This window comes from Lissotriton vulgaris, chromosome 3_1 (genome assembly GCF_964263255.1).
Source record: "Lissotriton vulgaris chromosome 3_1, aLisVul1.2, whole genome shotgun sequence".
Lineage (NCBI taxonomy): Eukaryota > Metazoa > Chordata > Amphibia > Caudata > Salamandridae > Lissotriton > Lissotriton vulgaris.
The window spans coordinates 417,591,422-417,613,296 of NC_141689.1; positions in this window are offsets into that span (position 1 = coordinate 417,591,422).

Sequence of the window (21,875 nt, forward strand, 5' to 3'; positions counted from 1 at the left end):
CTAGTATTACTTCTCCAACATTTCTATAGGTTAGGTATGTTTCAGTGTCTATAGTTCAGTGTATTGAAGGGGAATAAAAGAGCCCAGTGTAGTCAAGATATAGGAAACCTAATGTATAGATCTTTCCTGCAAAGACTTTAGCTGAGTCCATGAGATGTCATAATTTACCCCTGTTACATGGGTGTAACAGGATACTTAGCATTGTTCTCTTTCCAGAGGTATTTTAATCATATTTGGACATATTTGTGTCGACTTTTTCAATGATAGTCCAGTGCAATAGATTTTTAGAGTGGCCTTTCTCAAGGAAATGTGTTGTCAAATATGTAGTTATACGTTGACAGTGGATATTGCTGCCATGTACGCTAATCCTGATTTTGACTCTTCTCAAGATCATCCCTTATGCATCTTGTTACATGAACACTTAATGAGATAGACCACATTCATGGAGTTAAAGTTAGTGTGCCTCGACTGTTCCCATGGTTTCTTGAGTCCCAAATCCATTGTCTTACTCTATGTAGTGAATTTACACACCCAACTTATAAAAGTAACAAGTGGTCCTGAGCATACAGGAGTGAGAGAAAACAAAGATATATATGGACCACAATGGGCTCCTATATAGTTCAAAAGTCCTTGACCAGCCGGGCAAGGAATATTTATTAGTTTAATAAATTGTTTGTTCTAACAATACAACACATAACCCTTAAGAGTGGGGTTATAGCAGGGCACAGTCCTGTACCTTACGTAGGGAAGAAGTAAAAGTGAGTGGCAGAAAATAACAGGCAAACAGGGTGAGCTTACAGGTCACTGATATGAATTTACAATGACAGTGTATCCTGGAGTTACTCATACAAACAATAATGTGGTGAAGTCACATGTATGAATTACTCTAAAAGCAGTCGACGTTTCGATCCCAAGCTCGGTTATTTCTTCAGATGGTGTGGCCAGATTGATTTAATCTGGCCACACCATCTGAAGAAATTCCTTATCCCACACATCAACGTGGAGTTTAAAAAGCTTTATTCAGGCAAAATTATTTTCATGTCCTGAAGATGATCCCTTTATAACCGAGCTTGGGATCGAAACGTCGACTGCTTTTAGAGTAATGTTTGTGTTCACATTTATCCTGACTCGTATACCTTACCCCCAATACTTCAATTGTATTTGCACTATTTGCGGATTTCCTGATTCATGCTTGTTATTGTAGGACCATGTATGACCACATGGCATTGATTCTTAGTTTTTTCTTTATTGTAAAATGAACCTTCATGAATCCTGAATTTCGGCCAGTAGGCTTGAATACAAGTCATATCCTGGACACTTGTTAGACCCCGGTTTTCGGGCTGCTATATTTTCCCACATTGATTTGCTGTACTTACGACTTGACTAGCGGCCGGCCGCGGTGGTTGTAGGCCCGTGCTTGTATTTGCTTGAAGTAATAATAAAGGTTCCCCAAAAATAAAAAAAAAGAATACACCAATGTCTGATGATCATTTTCTGACCTCGTTAGAGACATTTCTATACATATTTATGCACGTAAATTGTGTCTTATCTACTATCTGCCTCTCTTCCAGAAGGGCTTGCCTATGGTTGTTACTTGCCCTTGTGTTTGCTCTGCCGACCATTTTCTTTGGGTAATGGAGTTTAATAAGTTAGTCAGCAAGACCTTCTGATTTATAGTCTGTCAATTCGGAACAGTTCTGTGCTATACAAAGGAACTGCCCTATAGGTAAGTTCTGTCTTAGAGAGTATGGCTGCCCGTTCTCAGAATTCAGCAAGCTGTTTTTATCTGTTGGTTTAGTATACATACTGGCTTTAAATTTGTTGTTAACAGCTCTGATCATTACATTCAAAAAGAGCATCTAATTGGGATTTCATAGTGAATTTCAGAAAAGGGGTACAGGATATAAGCCAATTGATAAACTCATAGCCACCCTCCGCCCTAGCAAACACACAGTGGTTTTGGAGCAGATCGACTAACTACTTGCCCGACGCCCTGCTGAAGGAAGCTGACCCTCCCGCTGACACACTGAGAGAGACGCTGTCTTTTCTCCTGCCGAGAAATCCAGCTCCAGTGTTTCCCTGCTACCCCTGTGGGTTACTGGGAGATCAAGTCATGAGAGAGAGATACAAGATCTCCTTCATTCCATAACCAAGGTACAGAGCTGATTAGACCCTTAGAGAATTCTTGGATAGATTCTTGGCAGAAACTATTTAACTCAGGCTACAACTCACTTACTTCTTCCCTTGTACTAGACTTAGGTTAGGTACACCGGGGTAGGCGTATTTTAGATGCACCAGTTGAGTACTTTTTGTCATTATTTATCATTGTATGTATTTTATCTATTTTATGTATCGTATGGCTTAGAAACCATATACATGCTTTTACAGTATTATTTCATAATACTCTTTTTACTGTACGCACTTTACTTCATAGAAAGTATTACGATTGTAGCAATTCACTTCTCTTGCATGAGAAAGAAGACTGCTCAATAAATAACCTTTTTATTGAAAACGCCCGTCTCTCTATTTCTCTGCACTTCTGGTGAAACGAAGCATGCACGATTGACTGAGTGAAATAGACATCTATTGTTTCCGCGACTCTGATGATATATTTCTTATTCTTGGGGAACAAAGTTGTCATGTGGTATGGTTGTCAGAAACGAATCCCTTCTTCTGTATTCAAGAAAGTTTCTAGTGACCTCTGAGCTCGCTGGCATTCACAATTAAGTCTAACATATTCAATAGAGACCTAGTCGACTTCAGTCCTACATCTAAACTATTGTTTATGGTATTCCAATGTGCAGAGCCTATTGGGAATATAGGAACTACACTACAGTGCCAAATTACAAAGTCATCATCAATACACGGACACCTTATCCTTATTTGTGTTTTATAGGGATTTTTATCGCATACATATTCTTGTTTGAATTGGTGCACATGTAGGCATGGTAGAATTGGCGTGAAGGTACTACCCATCGATGTACTGGGTTGCTGTAGATAGGTAGTATTATAGGAGTAGTATTTTGGATTTCAAACAATTTTGGCATCTACAACTATGGTTCTATTCACCATGACTTACTTCTTCACTTTTGGTTTTCCCTGTTTTGTTTTGCACAATGTTTATTTTCTTCTTGTTCACTGCACTAAATACACTCGTCACCAGGCTTTGTGCCCATCACCTCTTGGGAGTCCTGATAGGGTCCCAAGACTTGGTTGATGGTGGGCTGGGCGTGAATGGCCTTAGTGGCCTCACTCAGCAGACACCCAGATACCCTTCCATGACCCCTACCTCCCGCCTGGGCTTGTGCCCTTGGCCCAAGCTACACCCTCCTACTGTTTCCTGGTTCCTCAGAGATTGGGTTGGTAATTTTCACCTCAGGATCCAGGAGTGGGGGGGCACATGATGTTACTGACTGTGCTAGGTACACAGGTTGGGAGGACTGGGGTTGGCTGAGGTGCTGCAACTGGGGTGGGAGGTGTTGGTATGGCTGCAGTGAGACTCACTGTTGCCCAGGCCAACCAGATGTGCCAGGAAGGTCATCCATGTCAACATCTCCAGGAGGGTTGTCATCACTGAGGGTTTCATCCAGGGGTTAAGTGGGAGTCTGTTTGGTGGCCAAGCTCTGCCTTGGTGCTGTGCTAGATCAGCCTGCTGGGAAATAGAGAACTTTGTTATAGCTGGAACTGTGGTATCCACAGCCAAATGGTGTGTGTCACAGTAAGAAGAGACCTAGGAAAAACACAATTTGTAAAGATTACTACTGTGATGCACTTCTGTGGTATAGAACATGTTAAGAAGACATTTGGGGACATTCAATACATGTACTAGAATTTAGCTGCCCATGTGCTGATATGATGCATTTTGGAGCTAGGAATGAACATGACAACTCAAAACATTTAAGGCAAAACAGTGGAGAAGTAACACGTGTAATTGACCACTCCAAGTCCTAGTTGTGTACAATTCAGGTGAACACACAACTTTGTTGTAAATTTAGCATTAGTCATCATGTAAGCAGGGCAGAACTAATGGGTCACCTGCCACTTCTAATCAGCTGAGTTACCTTAATGCTTTATAATAATTTGATGTGCACAACAGAATCGCGGAGCGTGGTGTTATGCCACAATTAATAACAGCGCGCTACGACATTCTGAAATCGCAGGGATGCGACCAATTTACAATATTACGGTGCACTCCTGTGTTTCCTTTAGCACTGGCTCTAAATTTAGCTGCTTAGCCCCAACGCAGGACCCTTGAACTATAGTGCAAGGGTGCCTGCATTTCAGGGAATGATTGTTCATGTGCAGAATGGTGTCCCTTCCTGCACATAAACAGTCAATAATGGCAAATTGTAACTTCTATGTGTGCTTCTAAAGAATGCAGCACAAATAGGAGTTGCAACTCATCATTTTTTAATGATTTTTTATGTACAGAAAGGGACACCTTCCTCCACATGAGCAATCATTACTTTCTCCGTGTTGCACCAGTTTAAGACCAGATTTTCCCTGGTCTTATTTTTAATGCTGCCCCATGTTTACGCCTGCCTTGTAAATAGGGGGAAGCATCAAAAAGCAATGGGTGTTGTGGCAGTGCGCCCACTGCAAAATCCATTGCCTGCCCCTTTCACGCTACATGCTGTGTAAATAGTGGCATTATTTACAAGGCGGCATTAAGCCACGTAAGTCCGCCTTAATGCTTAATGCCCCTTGTAAATAAGGCAAATGTGTTATCTTCACCAGAACGTCAAGGAAAGTGACTCTGGTGGTGATCGCCTCTTGTAAATAGGCTCCTTGATATGGTGTAATTCATGCCATCAATAGTTCCATTTGAGGAGATCAGGACAACATCAAGCTAAGTATGCCGAAATGTCTCTGAGCAGAGAATTGTATGTAGATTGCTCAGTCCATGAGAAGTGGAAACCAGTTGTAACATGTGAGACAAATGAAAATGGGCAAATTCACTATTGCGTCTAGATTTGAGTTTGAGAAACAGGGCCTCATGGTAGTTGTTGTCAGTTAAGTCTCTACTTGCCAACACTTGACAGATGGTGAAGCCCAGGAGAAGTGGACATCAGTTGTATCGTGAGACAAAAGAAAAAGGGTAAACTCACTATTGCATCTAGTTAAAAGTTATAGAACCAGGGCCTCATAGTTGTTGCAGTGATTTCAATCTCTACTTGGCAACTGATTAGTGTAGCATACCTGTTGCCAAATTGCAGTTGAGCTGGACCACACATTTACATATTGACACATATCATGGGTTCTGGGATGATGATTTCATTTTAATACACTTACCAACAGAATTGCAACACGTGGCATGTAATGGAGATTGATGCATGTGCTCTTATATTCAACAATTCATATTGAAACTGATAATCAAGCATCTCTGATACTTCAAGTTTTGCTTGTTAGGAAAGTAGATACAGAACACTATAGCAAATGCTGAGATGAGGGCAAACAGGACATTGAAGTGTTGTGACAGTTGGTGAGGTGCAACTTACCATACTCCACTCCCCCAGCTAGTCCTGCCAAGTACTCACAATGCAGGATGGCATGAACCTTCTCCTCCCAGGGAAAGAGTTCTAATGGGGGGCTGGGAGGACCACTGCCAGTCTTCTGGGCCGCCAGGTGGTACTTGGAGGCCAAGTTACGGATCTTCACCCTCAGGTTGTGCCACCTCTTCCAAAATGTCCTCCTTTGTGGGCAAGGTGGTACCTACAGCATTCACTTTGTTGACTATCCTGGCACACATTTCCCTTTACCTACTGAGAGGAGTTTGTTGGACTTGGAGTCCAAACAACTGTGGCTCTATTCTTATGATTTCATCCACCAATACTGACAACTCAGCCTCTCAAAATATGTGGATTTTTTGACTGCACATAAATAGAAATTAAAGTAAGTGACAATGACTATCAAAAACAACAAGGGATAGTAGTAAAAAAAGGAAAGAAAGTGTGTGGAGAGTTTTAAAAGGGATAGATAAAAAAAGGAAGTCTCATATGACACAAATTGCTGATCTCAGTTGCTGTGTAGATGCAAAGAATCATGGTCTGGGATGGGGTGTGTTTTATAGTGTGATTGGCAGGTGTGTCTACTTTCCCAATGGATATCAGCTGTGTAGTTTTTAAATCCATACAATGGGAACTGTTCTTGTACTTTGCTGACAGGGTACCATGGTGGCGTACCACCATTGGGGAACTGCCGCTATGAGACCACTAGTACAACTGTGCTATCGTAACATAGTTGGTCAAAAAATGCGGCACTGACAGCATCAGAGTACGGGAAAGTCTCCTTCCCCTCAAGACGGTCCAACTACTTACAAGCCCTCAGCGCCGCGATGCTCCTTTGGGGTGACTGTTGAGTTTTATAAATACCCATTTCATTAATTCATAACTGAATTACAACTACCTGCCTCAGATCCTTTGCCACACCCCACTCGTGCATTGTTTTTTTTCAATCTTGAGTGGCTGCGCATATCTTTCCATTTGCTTGCATTTTAGAAATGTTTGCCTACATGTACCCTTGAATTTATACTGTGTATTGTATAATGTGTAAATATGTAGAGAACATCATTGACACCACTATGTAAACGTGTCCGTATCTATGTATGTCCCACCATGCATTTGTAAACTCTCTTGCTCGCTCTTTTGACATGCATTGCTCATGTTTTCTCAAGACCTATCTATAGAGGGGGCTCCATTGCTTCCCTTTAAAGGGAAAACTGTTCTATATAAATGGCCCTTGTGCCCCCAACACAAAGAACATATGGTAGATATCTTGGGTTACTCTTTGTAGCAGTGACAGACACAGTAGGCTTCTGAGGTGTCTTGTGATGATAGACGTTTATTCAAAGAGGATACAAGACAGGACAATGACAATTCCCTCCAACAGCACCAGGTTTCAGCACTCAATTGACTAGCCGGAAACCTCAAATAAGAATCTTCAGCACTCACATTCCAAAATTCTAAAGCTCTACTCTTATTGACACAGCACACAAACGCAACACATCTTCTCCTCTACAAATACCTCAATGAACATACTCAAATGACAAACAACAAAACTGAACCACGGATAAGAGACAACAAGAAAGACATGCAACATGGATTTTAAGAAAGACAAGACATCACATCAAGAAAGAAACAATCATAATAAACGTAACTGAGTAACAAAAGGAGATTAAACACATCTAAACTATTACTAAGTCAAAGAGGAGATGAACCTTAAACCAAGCATTCACTCCAAACATAGTCATTCACATAGTCAGGTGTTCGCACCTGTCTTCTGTTTCCCCTTAGGGAAGCTGAGCACCCCGCCACTCCACCCGACAGATTCTCCTCATGTACCCTGACAACAACCTCCCCAGTCATATCAACTTCCCCCATCTGATTTACATTCAACCAACCATCCACATTATGTCTGGGTCCCATCTCCTCACCAAACCACCATCCATCTGTTTAAGAACATTCCTGCCTGCTACCAACTTCCCATTCACCCTTACTGCTGACTAAGACCGCACTTCTTTTGTTCCATCACTTTCCATTTTCCACCAAAATTGAATGATTGGAAACCTTGACAATTTGAGTTTGAGAATAAACTTGGAATTGTTCTCCATAGCACCCACTGATTTCCTTATCTTAACTACATCACCCATCTCAAAGTGAACTTCTCTCACCTTCTTGTCTATGTCAAATCTCTGTTTGTTAATAAGTTGAGTATGCTCCCTTTTTGTGCGTACCTGTCCCAAATCAGGTGACCTATCCTTGCTCTGTATGTATTCAAACACCAAAGTTGGACTGAACTTACAGGACCCATGTTTACCTTTCAGCAAAACAAAAGGATAAAATACATTCAGTTAATGTGGAGGGTTAAGATAGCTCCATAACCTCTCCCGAACCGCTTCTGGCACATCCTCACTTGACGTGAAAGACAACTGAATCACCTCCTTGAACAGTCTATTCACCCTCTCCACCATTCTATTGCCCTGTGGACTGTACAGGGCCACACACAGATGTTTAATTTCAAATGACCTCAAAAAGGATTTCATGGCCTTTGACTTGAATTTGATCCTATTGTCTGTGACCAGGACCGTGGAAGCTCCTTCCTTTCAAAACATATCTTCAGCAAGTCAATTAGTGTACAATTGGTTGGTTCTCTTAAAAATTTGCACACAACCAATTTTGAGTAATAATCCACCCTCACCAAGGTATATCTCCTAACTTCACAGAGATTATACATGAGGCCAATAAAGTCCATCCCTAACTACTGCCATGGACCATCAGGAAACCACACCGGATGGAGGGAAGTGTCACACATACACACTGATTTTTCTACCTCCTAACAATTTGCACACTTACCAACATGCATCTCTACTTCAGTATCTATTCCTGGCCACCAATAGTACAACCAAAGTCTGTTTTTGGTACTGGTGATCTCAAAAAAGTCCTTCATGGGCAAGGGACAATCGGTCTAGGTCTCAATTATAATGGCACAACCAGAAAATGTCCCCCAAGGTTAACATCACCATCAATGGCCAGCTCGTTCTTGACCTTATGAAACAAATGAAGACCATTGCTCACATTCCTCTTCTCAGGCCATCCCTTGGCAATGAACTCCTTGAATCTTTTCTGACACTGTTTACGCTCTGAACATTCCTTTCATTTTTTCATGTTAATGGCCCCCTTCAGCGCAACCAACCCAAGAGCCAATCCAACGACATACCCCACCTCCTCCTCATTTTGATTGCTTGTAAGACTATTAAGGGTCGCACCTGGAAAGAAAATCAGTATGGGATTTTTCCCCACCAGGAATGTGGTTGACTACGACATTCAATTAGTACATCCTTGATAATAATATAACTAACCTTGGCCTGACCATGTTGAGAGCATTGTCAGCTATTAAATAAGCAAGAGGCTTGTGGTCAGTCACCAGGACAAATGTTTTCCCCCACAAAAAGGTAGCAAAATGTTTAGTCACCCAGGCAGAGGCTAATGTCTCCCTTTCAATCATGTTGTAGTTACACTTGAGTCTAGAAAAGCACCTAGAGGCAAAAGCAATGGAATGCTCTTTACCTTCAGCCAACAGGGTGAGGACAGGTCCTAAACCCACCCGACTTGCATCTACCGTCACAATAGACTGTTCATTGTCCCTGAAGGCATTCAGCTTTCACAATGAGTTATTTTAGGTTCTCAACAGCGATCTGTAGGAGGGAAGGGTGAAAATATGGCTTAGGAGGATGTCTGATTTACATGTTTTGGCTTTTATTAGTAAGATGTATAAACAAAATGTGGTAGGGTTGGTATTCCACAGGGTCTTTATAATGGCTAGGTGGTTGTCATATTCCAAGCGAGGTAGTGCATGGTAATGATAATATTTTCCTCTATTTCCACAGGTTCCAGGAGGTGGTTGCTGTCACCAGCACTCTCATGAAAACAGAAAAGGAGGAGACAATCATTTTAACCCCCACTGAGTGTTTTTTCTCTGCCTTCACCAAAACACCTGTTATATCCTAAAGAAGTTATGACCCATTTCCCTATGCCAGGAAGGCCTCATACCCTAGATCGAGCTAAGATAGAAAATTGGCATATAATTGGATTCCTAGTGATCCATGGATCACCCAATGCTGGCACCTTTGTCTTGATTTACGATATACAGCAGTGCAGAGTAGGGGTATTGGATCTTTACCCCCAACAGAGGGACCAAGGCATCCAAAACACTGCAATAGTGTTTAGTGACTCATGGCAATGACTATATAAACAAAACAATTGCCAATACTGCGCAAATGGATAAACAAACTTTCAATGCCCAATGATATGAAACAATTGAAGCATAACCACCATTCACAGTGTGTTCAAAGTTCAATGTTTTTTATTTTCTTTTTCAAGGATGTAGAAAATTATGTTGGCAAATTTTAAATTTTCTAAAGATTTTGAATGTTAGGGAGGGGAGTAGTATCTAATTTATAATTCGAAGAAATGTGAAATAAAACACACAAGTGAAGACAAATACCACATAAGTGAATAATGCTCAAACACTCTCACTCTTCATTTGCTCTGTGCAAAACTTTCATACCACAATTCAAACTCACAAGAATAAGTGGACAAACAACACAAAGTCAAAACATACAGTGCGCAGTGAAAAAGAGAAAAAAGAAGGAGGAAAAATTCCTAATATCTCAAGAGCTAGTACTTTTAGGCTGTTTTTTAGAAAGAACTAGTATCTCAACCAAAAAACGAACGGACAATTTATTCGAAGAATGGTGGGGCACTAATATTGTTTTGACATCACTGTTGACTCTATGATGTAATGGGCCATCTAAACAGTATATCGGTTACTCTATACACAACAACATTCATTTGCAAAAGATTGGCCGCTCAACCATAGGAAACAAATCAAAAAACAGAAAAGCAGGTCGACGCGTTTCGAAGCCCCTTCAATGTGGGGGTTCTCCTCAGGACCTAACGGGAATTAGTCCTTGTCTTCTAGAGAAAAACTTGTTTCCTTAAGAGAATTCGTTCCCCATAATGGTACTGGAAGGATTCTGAGCTTCGTGATGGAGTCGGTGGGTGCCGTGCACTGGCGTTTATATTTGTGCCTTTCAATCACAATGTCGGTGCCCTGCACTCGGATTTCGTAACTCCTCTCTCGCGTTCGGCGTGTATGAATCAGCCGTCGCGTCTGCATCTACCGTCACAATAGACTGTTCATTGTCCCTGAAGGCATTCAGCTTTCACAATGAGTTATTTTAGGTTCTCAACAGCGATCTGTAGGAGGGAAGGGTGAAAATATGGCTTAGGAGGATGTCTGATTTACATGTTTTGGCTTTTATTAGTAAGATGTATAAACAAAATGTGGTAGGGTTGGTATTCCACAGGGTCTTTATAATGGCTCGGTGGTTGTCATATTCCAAGCGAGGTAGTGCATGGTAATGATATTATTTTCCTCTATTTCCACAGGTTCCAGGAGGTGGTTGCTGTCACCAGCACTCTCATGAAAACAAAAAAGGAGGAGACAATCATTTAAACCCCCACTGAGTGTTTTTTCTCTGCCTTCACCAAAACACCTGTTATATCCTAAAGAAGTTATGACCCATTTCCCTATGCCAGGAAGGCCTCATACCCTAGATCGAGCTAAGATAGAAAATTGACATATAATTGGATTCCTAGTGATCCATGGATCACCCAATGCTGGCACCTTTGTCTTGATTTACGATATACAGCAGTGCAAAGTAGGGGTATTGGATCTTTACCCCCAACAGAGGGACCAAGGCATCCAAAACACTGCACTAGTGTTTAGTGACTCATGGCAATGACAGCATACATGTAAGCAAAGAAAAAAGAGGAAACTAGTGATTCCTTATTTTGCCAGCACACACAGGGGAAAAAGACAAAACTGTAACTAGTGTATAACACCGTGAGTAAAACATAAAAACCCTCTAGCTGGATATAAACCCTAATCCCACATACGTTCATGAGCTTCCCCCTCCCTGGTCACTCACCACAGTGCCACAACTCTTCTGAGTTGTGGCTTGCTTCTGCACATCCTCTGGCGGCATCCACCAGTCCTCGCACCAGGTCTCCAAGGGTCTTCTGTGTATTTGGCTTCCCTGGGCCTCTCTTCAGACATTCTGGTGATGCAATCCACATTCTCCCAACAATCAGGTCTATCTCCTCCTCTAGCACTATCTGGGCGTGCTCCTTTGGTCTCCTTCCTCTCTGAGTAGATTCTGGGATTCTGTTGTGCGTCTTCCTCCTGGTCCACCATCCTTTTTTATCATGATTGTCCAGCTCCTCTACACCTGAAATGAAGAGTCCTTTCTCAGTTTTTGCAGTGCTTTGGCCTGATTCCCCCCTTTTCCTATTCTAATGTCCCTCCTTTGGTTCTCCTCCTGGTTCTGATGGCATCTCAGAAGCACTGTGGAAGGATCCATAATGTCTTCAGAAAGTAATTGCGGGGAGAGGGTTGGGGCTTCACTACAGAATTGTTTCTGATCTTTCCTAAACAATTTGCTTACCCTTCTGCTAAGGGGCTTTGTTTAAAGTCTAAAGTTCTCAATAGAACATGAGTAGTAATCACAGAGTCCTAGGAAGGATCTCAATTGCTCCTTGTTCTCAGGTGTTGGGCTGTTTTAATGGCATTCACCAAATCTAACTTAGGATGAATGCATTCTCCGGAAATGTGGTGACCCATGTAATCCAAGCTGTCCACTAAACATTTGCACTTCTCTCTCTTTACAGTAAACCCATGTTTTTCTAAAACATACAATACATCACTCAACACACACAAGTACTCTTTAACCTCTTTTGAAAAGATCAGATTGTCATCTTGATGCACCAGTACGTTCTTGCATTCTCCAAATAATCGGAAAATTCGTTTTTTAAATACAGAGGCCACAGAGACAAGGCCAAATTGCCTTGTACAAAAACCTGAAAGCCCCAAAAGCATGTTAAATGCTGTCAGGGAGCGTGACTTCTCCGCTACTTCCACTTTGTGATATACTACTCTCAAGTCTATATACAAAAATACCTTAGCACCCCCAATTGAGCTAATATTTCTTGAATCCTGAGTAATGGAAAACAATCAATTAAAATGTTCTTGATGAGAGACCTCAAGTCAACACAAAGTCTAATGTTTCCTGTTTTCTTTTTTGTCACCACTAAAGGCGATATCTATTGCGAGGAGTCAACAGGTTCAATGACTTTGTCTGTGTGCAGCTTCTCTAAATTCTGCTTCAATTGGCCATGAACACTCAGAGTAACATTGCACACTTTGTAGATGAGGGGCACTGCATCCTTCTTGAGTATAATTTTATGCTTATAGACCTACACCGCACCCAGTTGTCCTCAAACAAAGACTTAAGCTTCCCTAACACACACCGAAGCACTTCATATTTTACAGGGATCTCTCCAGCCCAGAATGTTGTAGCCTCTCCTCCCCACAAATTCTTTGGTAGAAATTCACCCATCCTTGTAATTAATGCTTTCAGAAAAGCACCCTATCATGTCTATGTCATGGCTGTCAAACAATACAGTGTGGACATCAGGGGGTAATAGCTGAATTGAGCTGATTTTTTTTATAATACAAGTCATTTGTTACAAAAGTATTAGGAGATCCACTGTGACCTGAACTTCTACTTCTCCTATTAGAACTGAGCACACTGGGTCTCCATTATCCTCTGCCTCAAGCGTTGCCTCAACAGTTTTAATGGATAAGACTACTTTGTTGATAATTTGAGTAGAGCCTGAGCTAGGGTCAGAACATTCATCCAGCTCCTCCACTGTGCCCAATTTTTGAGTGTTCCTACACACTTGTTCGAACTGTTCGATTTTCCTGCATGTTAGAGATGTTTTTCCCACTGCCAGGCATCCCTTAGAATTAGCCAGATGTGTGCCGGAGCCACACCTTAAGCATCCACCTTGTTTCCTATCCTCTGGGACATTAGGGGTAAAAGGTTTAAGTTTTGGAACAAAGGCATTGACAGGCTCCAAGTCAGGACCATTCGTAAATCTATTCAATTCTCTTGAGGCTTATACTGATCCTTCAATGCCCCTTGTGATTTCTAAGGTTTCTCCCATGCTAGGATTTCTACAACATAAGAGTTTTCCTTGCTTTCTCCTGTTATAGTAGTTGACCACTCATTGATCCAAAATATTTCAGTCGAATTCAAAATGTGATATTAAGAAGCGCAGTTCAACTGGAAAACTATCAATTGATTCCTGTGGTGCTTGCCGCTGGGTGAAAAATCTGTGTCTTTCCACAAATATGCTTTTATCATCCTTAAAAATGGTCTTGAAGTCTACACACAGACTCTATGTAGAAATCCCATTCTGTGTCTGAATATTGTGTTGCCATAGGTAGGTGGTCAAAAATGCATTTCCCCTCTGAGCCCAAATAGTTGTAGAGGAGAGAAAAATTCCTTATAGGTTCAAAATTTGGCCATCAATTGCAATTAAGTAGGTTTCAAAAGCCTTGAACCATTGCTTCCACTTGAATCTTTGGACTCTAGGTTTTGGCAGGAAGTGTACAGGACAATTTATGTTCTGCAGGTTGTATAATATAAATACCTTGTTGCAATGTGACGGTGAAAATAAATGCTGAGGATAACAGTAAATCAATACTTAGGTACAGATAAATACATGTGCATGCAAGGTTGTACTTAGGTTGGCTTACAATGCATCCTAGATGGGAAATTCGGGCCGGAAGGAAGAGACAATGGTAAAACCTCTAATAAAAATTATCTGGGACAGCCTCGACGAATCAGAATTCTTTTTGTATTTAACAAAGAACAGTTTTGAAGGAATAATGGTGGACAATGGAGAATAGGGAACCTTTGCACGTCAGGGACGTGAAGAGCTGTAACTGTTAGTGAAACACCTAATGGGCTAAAGTGCAATGTTCGTTTGTGCACCTTTGTCTCCTGACAGGGAGAAATACAGTTCAGATGTAGGAGACGGGCGAGCTGGAATGTGTATTACACGCAGCACTGAGATGGCTGTAGGCTGCTTCAGAAGGGGCGTGAGGTGAACGCAAGCATAACAGCAGGGTGAAGGTGAATCAGAAACACTTGCGACACCACTGTGAAAATGATAAAGCGATGCCTAATTTTTAAAGCGAATGCATTCGCTCCCTGCGAAGTATGGAGAGGAAAGTTCACAATGAGTGTTCATGGCATATACCACGATGATGATGATTCACCAAGTGCCGTTGGACTGGGTGCTGTCTTGATGGCCCGCTCATCACCAATTTTCTGTTGGGCTCCTCTGAGTGGCAGAGACAGACACTGTAAGCTTAAGAGGTGTCTTTAGATTATAGAAGTTTATTCAAAGAGAATACAAGACAGCAGAACAACGATTCCTCACCAGCAACTCCAGGCATCAGCTCCAAACTAACTTGCCTGGAACCTCCAATAAAAATCATCAGCACCCACATTGCAAAACTCCAAAGTTCTACTCTGAGTGACACAGCACACAAACACAACAAGGCATTATTTCTGAACCTGTCTGCCCACTTTCAGTTTTCTTCTCTTTGATTTGCCAGTATTGGCTGTTCCAAACTTGAAAGAAAGTGGTTTACATAGGTTCTGTTCCTCCCTCAGTTTAGTTAGGATCTTGCTCCAGACATCTGTAGAAGGAACAGGAGCTTCCTTGTACATCTGTGAGAAATTAGAGCATACACATATATATCACAACACTGCGTCCATGAAGTAGAATCATTTAAGTTAAGTAAAATGATTCAATCGGAAGGTATGGTATACTTAACCAAACGATCACCTTATTACGAGTTCAACTGGTGTAAGGTGGATGGCCCTTTGCATTTCCCATGGGGGTGCCTCGATAACAGGTGCCAGATTGTGAATCACAAAAAATGTTCCAGCGCGAAGTGCTGGAACTTTGGGGGAATACATACATGTTTCCCCGAATGTATCCCATGGCGGGGGGTATGGAGGCCTTGTATGGCCCCCTTTATTGCTGCACCTCTAGCCTTTTCATGGCGGGGATTCCGCCATGAAATGACTGGCGGTGCAGGAATTCATAGTATGCTCAGTGGGACTGCGCCAGTCCCGTTGAGCATCTCCACCATTTCCAGGGATAAATGTTCCCTGGCGCAGTTAGTAGTCCTCTGCCGCAATGACTTTTAAAGTCGTAATCTGGCGGATGGACCACTGCCAGCTATAATGCGGCAGTCACACTCGTAATCAGGCTCTTAGATATTTTTAATATCAATATTACTTATCATAAAATCGATATTCTTGTCCACGATATTTGTGTATCACGATATTTCAAACTCAATTTTTCTGCTCCTCAATATTTGTTTTCAATATTTTGTCTGAATACCGAGTTGAGCACAGGCTAACTTGATGTTTGCTTGTGTTTCACCCTGACAAGGATTGTAGTTGCTGTATGAGTAGGTTTTGACCCCCTCCCCTCTACCAGTAACCCAATTTCTTACAGTGTTGTAATAGCGGCCACATCACAAAAGATTACATTAGTGACCACCATGTCCTACATTTTCAGCAGTGATTATCTCAGTGCATCAGGAGGGTTACCAGACAGAATGTAAAAAAGGCTTGATCCAATTTGGAGTGCATATGTATGTAGGTAATACATGCCAGCCACAGCTGCAGTGCCCAGTACAAAAGTAATCATATCAGTAATACGTCTTCACACATGATTTGCCACTAAAAATCACCTTTAAATATATTTTTAGAAATGCAGCCATTTTTCTCCAAACATCAGCCTTTGAGTTCTGAAAATGCACACATTTTCACCTTGGAAAACACAGTTTTGTCAGACATATCTTCATTTAACCAAGGCAAAACTTCCAGTTTAGAAGACTAAGAGAGCTAATGACGGGTAGCTGGCGAGCTACTACTAGCTCCCACGCTACTTGTTGAAGATGCCTGGATATATATTTAGATATACAAATGTATATATTATTTAATAATTGTTTATTATACCTGCTTATTCTAGAAGACACAGACAGAGATTTTAGCAAGAATGATTACAGTGCAACTCTTCTGCCCCCAGAGTTTGCTAAATGCAGTAACCAACATCAAAATCCTTTTGTGTTATTTCATGTAACAAAATTCCTTTCTATAGACTTTAATACAGAAAAATAATAATCCATCCTTGAATGCCTATTGGTTTTAACATGTGTATTTCACAATCAGTATATCAGCCCTACTGTGTTTATCATAGGTTCTATAGTAAATATATCAGAACTATGGCATCTGAAATATTTTCCTAATCTACTAATCTGGCCTTCAGCTGTTAATATTTTCTTATCACTATAGCCAAATGAAGCCTCCTTTATTAAGTTTAAGCTCTCCCACAATGCAACTTTCAGGCATAAAGTCATGAAACAATAAAGTATTTAAACTTACAATACGCAAAGCAAAATACTATCTCTCCTAAGAGTGCCTAAAAAGGACTCTGACACTGTAAATATACTATACCCAGGGTTTGCCAGAGGGGCTATGATTCTTGTTAGGCCCTATTGAGAGGGGTTGTATATCGTTTTAATAACTGTAATTTTGTACATATTTGTAATTTTATAAATGTTCCGGATGGTAGCCAGCTTATGTGAACTTCAGTAGGCCTGTTTTTTATATAGTGTTAAACCATTAGTAAAAGCTAGAGGCCTGTACAAAAACACTCTGGGGCATATTACCAAGCGCCATTATGGCCGCTTTAGCGGGACTTTTTCCCGCTAAAGCGGCGATAATTTGATCGCCCAATTACCAAGCTGTCGCTAACACCAGTTAGCGACAGCTAGTAGGAGATAGCGATCATCTTGGGGCCCGATTTGCATGTCAGCGATAATTATCGCTAATGACATGCAAAGTGGGCGTGCCAAGATGTTAGCAACTGGAAGCTAATATCGCTATCTCCTATTAACAACAATGGCTTAGTTTTGGAAATATTCGCGCTAAGCGCGAATATCTCCAAAAGCTAACGCCTGCCCTGACCAGTTCTTAGCCATGTTATCCAATGAGAGCTGGATAACATGGCTAAAAACATTGTCACGGTAATGCCTGAATATTGCTGTATTGACAGCGATATTCACGCATTTCGCCCTTTTTTTATCGCTTCTGAGATAAACCTTGATAATAGCAAGGTATCTCAGCGATAAAAACAGATGAAGGGCGGCAATAGGAATATTCCCGCTAAGCCAACATAGCGATAATTATCGCTAGTTGTTGGTAATATGCCCCTCTATTACTATAGTAATCTGTGTGATTCCGTGTAACAAAATATCTATTTGTTACTTTTAATACAGAGACATCATCTATCTTCACATGCTTTTTGACTTTAACATATGCTTTTTGCAATCAATATGTCAAGCCTACTGCCTCTATCGTGACATGCCATTATAAGCAATCAGACCTATCACCATAACCAACTCAGATCTACAGTGTTGGTCATAAGTGCCTTCCCACAAGGTAACCATCAGGTATACCATAATAAAATTTAATATGTACAAATTTCAGTTGTCAAACCAATATAAAATCTCCACTAAAAGATCCTAATAAGGATTACCGTAGTGAAAATCATCTAGACAAATCGGTTGTTCAGATGAGTCTCCAAAATGAAAACATTTGCACACTACAGTAATCTGCGTGATTCCATGTAACAGAAAATCTGACTACAAGCTTTAGCACAGTAATTCTAACCTTCAACTCATGGCAACATCAATTCATCAAATATTCCCTCATAATTGTATAAACCAACATTATTAATCACTATGCAAAGCCTCAATGCCATCTGTCATTCACCTTCTGATCACCGTCATTTGCCAAACAATCCACCATCATGAGGATCATTCAACCTGACAGCAATCTTCAAAGTCAAAACCATTCCCATATTGGTCAAGTTTGCTAAAACTGTGGCATGTGCAAACGTATTCACTACTGGGAGGCTCAGCAATTATTTAATCACATCACCACTGTTCTCACATCCCCCCTTCTTTATGATACCTGTACATTACTCCTCTATTCAGGGAGTCTGCCCATGGCAGCATGTATACCCTCTTCAGTGGATATAACTAACAAACATTCTAGCAGATGCACTGACTTCATACAGACAGGGCCCAATTCACAAATTCCATGTGGTTGTATGTTTACTAGTGCGACAGTAGTACAAAACAAAGTACTACAACAGGAAATTCACAAACCTATGTAGGGAGACCTCTGCCTCCAACTATCCCTTTTGTACTATGCAGAGACCACATCACACGTGTAGATCAACACATGCATCAGTCTACGCTTCAGTAGTAAATGTGGGAGAGGCAGGGAGAGTGGCTGGAATATGGGGTCTTTTTAAACCTAAAAAGGAAGGGCTAAGGAGGGCGTAAGAGTAAGCTAATTGTTCTCTCCAAACTGTACTTCTAAAGTTACTACTGCCAGAAAGGCACCAAGACAGTCATAAATGTACTCAGGGAAATAGATCAAAATATAGCTCCCTGCCGGAGGAGCCAGCATAGTAGCTGCTCCCTCTGGGCGGAAATAATGCCAGCTCTTAGCTCTTGCTGCATAGGTGGAGCCGGCTGGGGCAGCGGGGGCCTTGGGGAGCCCATGCCTCTCCTAACTACAATATGGTGGGTGCCCTGGGTGGGCAACCTTTAACAGTGTGAGCCCATGGGTATGGGGCTCCCAGGCTGGAAAAGACTTAGGGAGCGGGACCATGCTGTTCCGTCCCCTTTAATTTTAGTAGTGGCCCTGGGGAATGGAGTCCCAAGGGCCTAACAAGGTTTAGGAAATGGGACGATGTAGCCCCCCCTTCACTTTAATTTAAGAAAGGGTCTGTGGGGTCTGCAGAGCTAAGAAGTTTCAGGCAGGGGGCTGTGCCACCAGCCTCCCTTTTCATTAAAAGAAGACCCTGGGCGATGGGGTCCCCAGGGTCTAAGAAGCCCAGGTAGGAGGGCCATGCAGCCCAGCTCCCCTTTAATTAAAATAAACAGCCCTGGGGGATGGGGTGCCCAGACACAATCTATCATTCAAAAGGAGTTGCAAAAAGCAATTGACCTGACGGATTCATGGCTCATTTCTACCGTACCTTCGCTCCTGAGATAGCACCCTTTTTAACCACCTTATTTAATGTTATTGCCTCTACACAAAAGGTCACCCCTTCTATGAGGGAGATGACGTTGCAGTGATCCCCAAGCCGGGCAAAGAACCCACAGCATGTTCTTCGTACCGCCCAATCGCCCTCCTGAATCTTGATGCCAAACTCTATACAAAAATCCTAGCCACCCGCCGCGAGTCAGTGCTCCCCAACCTCATTGACCCAGACCAATCCGGCTTCATTAAGGGTCGACAGACCCACAATAATTTGAGACGCATCACCCATATTATAGAAAAGGCCCGAAGGAAACATATACCTGCAGCTCTTCTCTCGCTAGACACAGAGAAGGCATTTGACCGGGTCGAACTGTCCTACTTGTTCCGAGTCCTCGGAAGATTTGGCTTTCACAAGACCTTCATTGGGATGATACGCGCCAATTATCCAGCCCCGACCTCGCGGGTATTGGTCAGGGGGGTCGCTTTCCCTTCTATCCCTCTGGCTCGCGGAAAGAGGCAGGGATGCCTGCTGTCCCCCCTCCTTTTTGCTCTGAGCATTGAGCCACTAGCGCATAAAATCAGACAAAACCCTGCCATCACGGGAGTGCGATTCGGATCAGACGATCATAAAATTTCATTATTTGCAGATGATGTGCTCCTCCCAATTACAAACCTGAGGTCTAACCTCCCGGCCATTCAGGGGGAATTGGCGCAGTTTGAGCGGTCATCCGGTTTCAAAATCAATCTGACCAAGTCTTTCTTACTTAACTTGACCCTTCCCACCGAAGCTTAGGGACAGCTGACGAGCACCTCACCGTTCTCTTCTACGACTAAGGAGATCACTTACTTGGGTGTCCAACTCACTCCGTGCATATCGGACCTTTATAAAGCCAATTACCCTCCGCTAGTGCAACAGTTAAAGAGAGACATGATCAGATGGAGCGCAGCATATAACTCCTGGCTGGGCAGAATTAACGCGATTAAGATGAACCCACTCCCACGCCTCCTCTACCTTTTCTAGGGACTCCCCATCCCAGTGGACAGTGGTCTCTTCAGAGACCTTAAACAACTATTAACTAAGTTCATCTGGCAAGGTAAGAAGGCCCGTCTGCCCTATCCCCTGCTAATGCGCCCCCATCGGGAGGGAGGTCTGGCTTTGCCTGACTTTCAGGGGTACTGCAGGGCTGCCCAGCTGCGGGTGATCACTGAATGGTTGCTTTGTAAATTGAAGAAGCATTGGCTCCACATAGATTGCCAAATCACTGGCTGCACCATTTGGGATCTGCTTTGGAAACCCAAATCTGACAGACAGGCCAATGGGTACATCAGCACGCCCACCTCCACTACCTTAAGGGTCTGGGATACTCTTACCAAAAAACTGCAACTGACCATCTTCCCATCACCATACACTCCCATACACTATAATGCGGCCTTCCCCCCGGCACTTCATAAAGATCCCTTCGACGCATGGAACGAGGGAGGGTGCCACACGATTTCCCATCTATTCCACAAGGGTGAGCTCCTCACATTCCAAGAATGCAAGCAGCAGTTCGCGTTGGACACTAAGGAACATTTCCACTACTTGCAGCTCAAGCACTGGGTAACGTAGGCCTCGATGCAGCAGGCTGCCACCAGGGACTTGCTCCCCATTGAAAAATGTGCTCGATCAGGGTCTACTTCCAGGGGGTCTATCTCCTTCCTCTACACACTTAAACAAGCTCGAAGTCCTCGCACCACCCCAAGATGCAGAAGCTTTTGGGACACTCTGGTAGGCATACCACTCTGGGACAAGCAATGGGAACGTCTCCACAATGATATCACACAATTCAACAGTTCAATGTATTTACGGGAAGCGCACTATAAGGTTGTGTACGAGTGGTATCTATACCCTCCGAAACTGCACAGATTTTTCCCCAAAACCTCAGATAGATGTTGGAGGGGGTGTGGTCTTTTGGGCGACTTTAGGCATGTTTGGTAGGACTGCCCCCATATTCAACCTTTCTGGAAGGAGATCCTGTCCCAAATCAAGCTTATTACAGGATACCCGATCCCTCAGACCTTCGAAAGCACACTATTAGGAGCACGACATTCCCTTTTAAAACATCAAACACAGAGCGATCGCTATGCCTGGGGGCCGCTAAAATGGCACTTGCAGCTGCTTGGAAGCGAACAAAGGCGCCCTCGATAACTCAATGGCATGCAAGGCCATGGAGGGCACTGGTTCTGGAGCGCATGGCGGATATAGTCAATGACACCAGGAAGAAATTCGAATATACATGGTCCCCACTAGTGAGCTACCTCTCTGAAGGCCTTCGAGTAACAG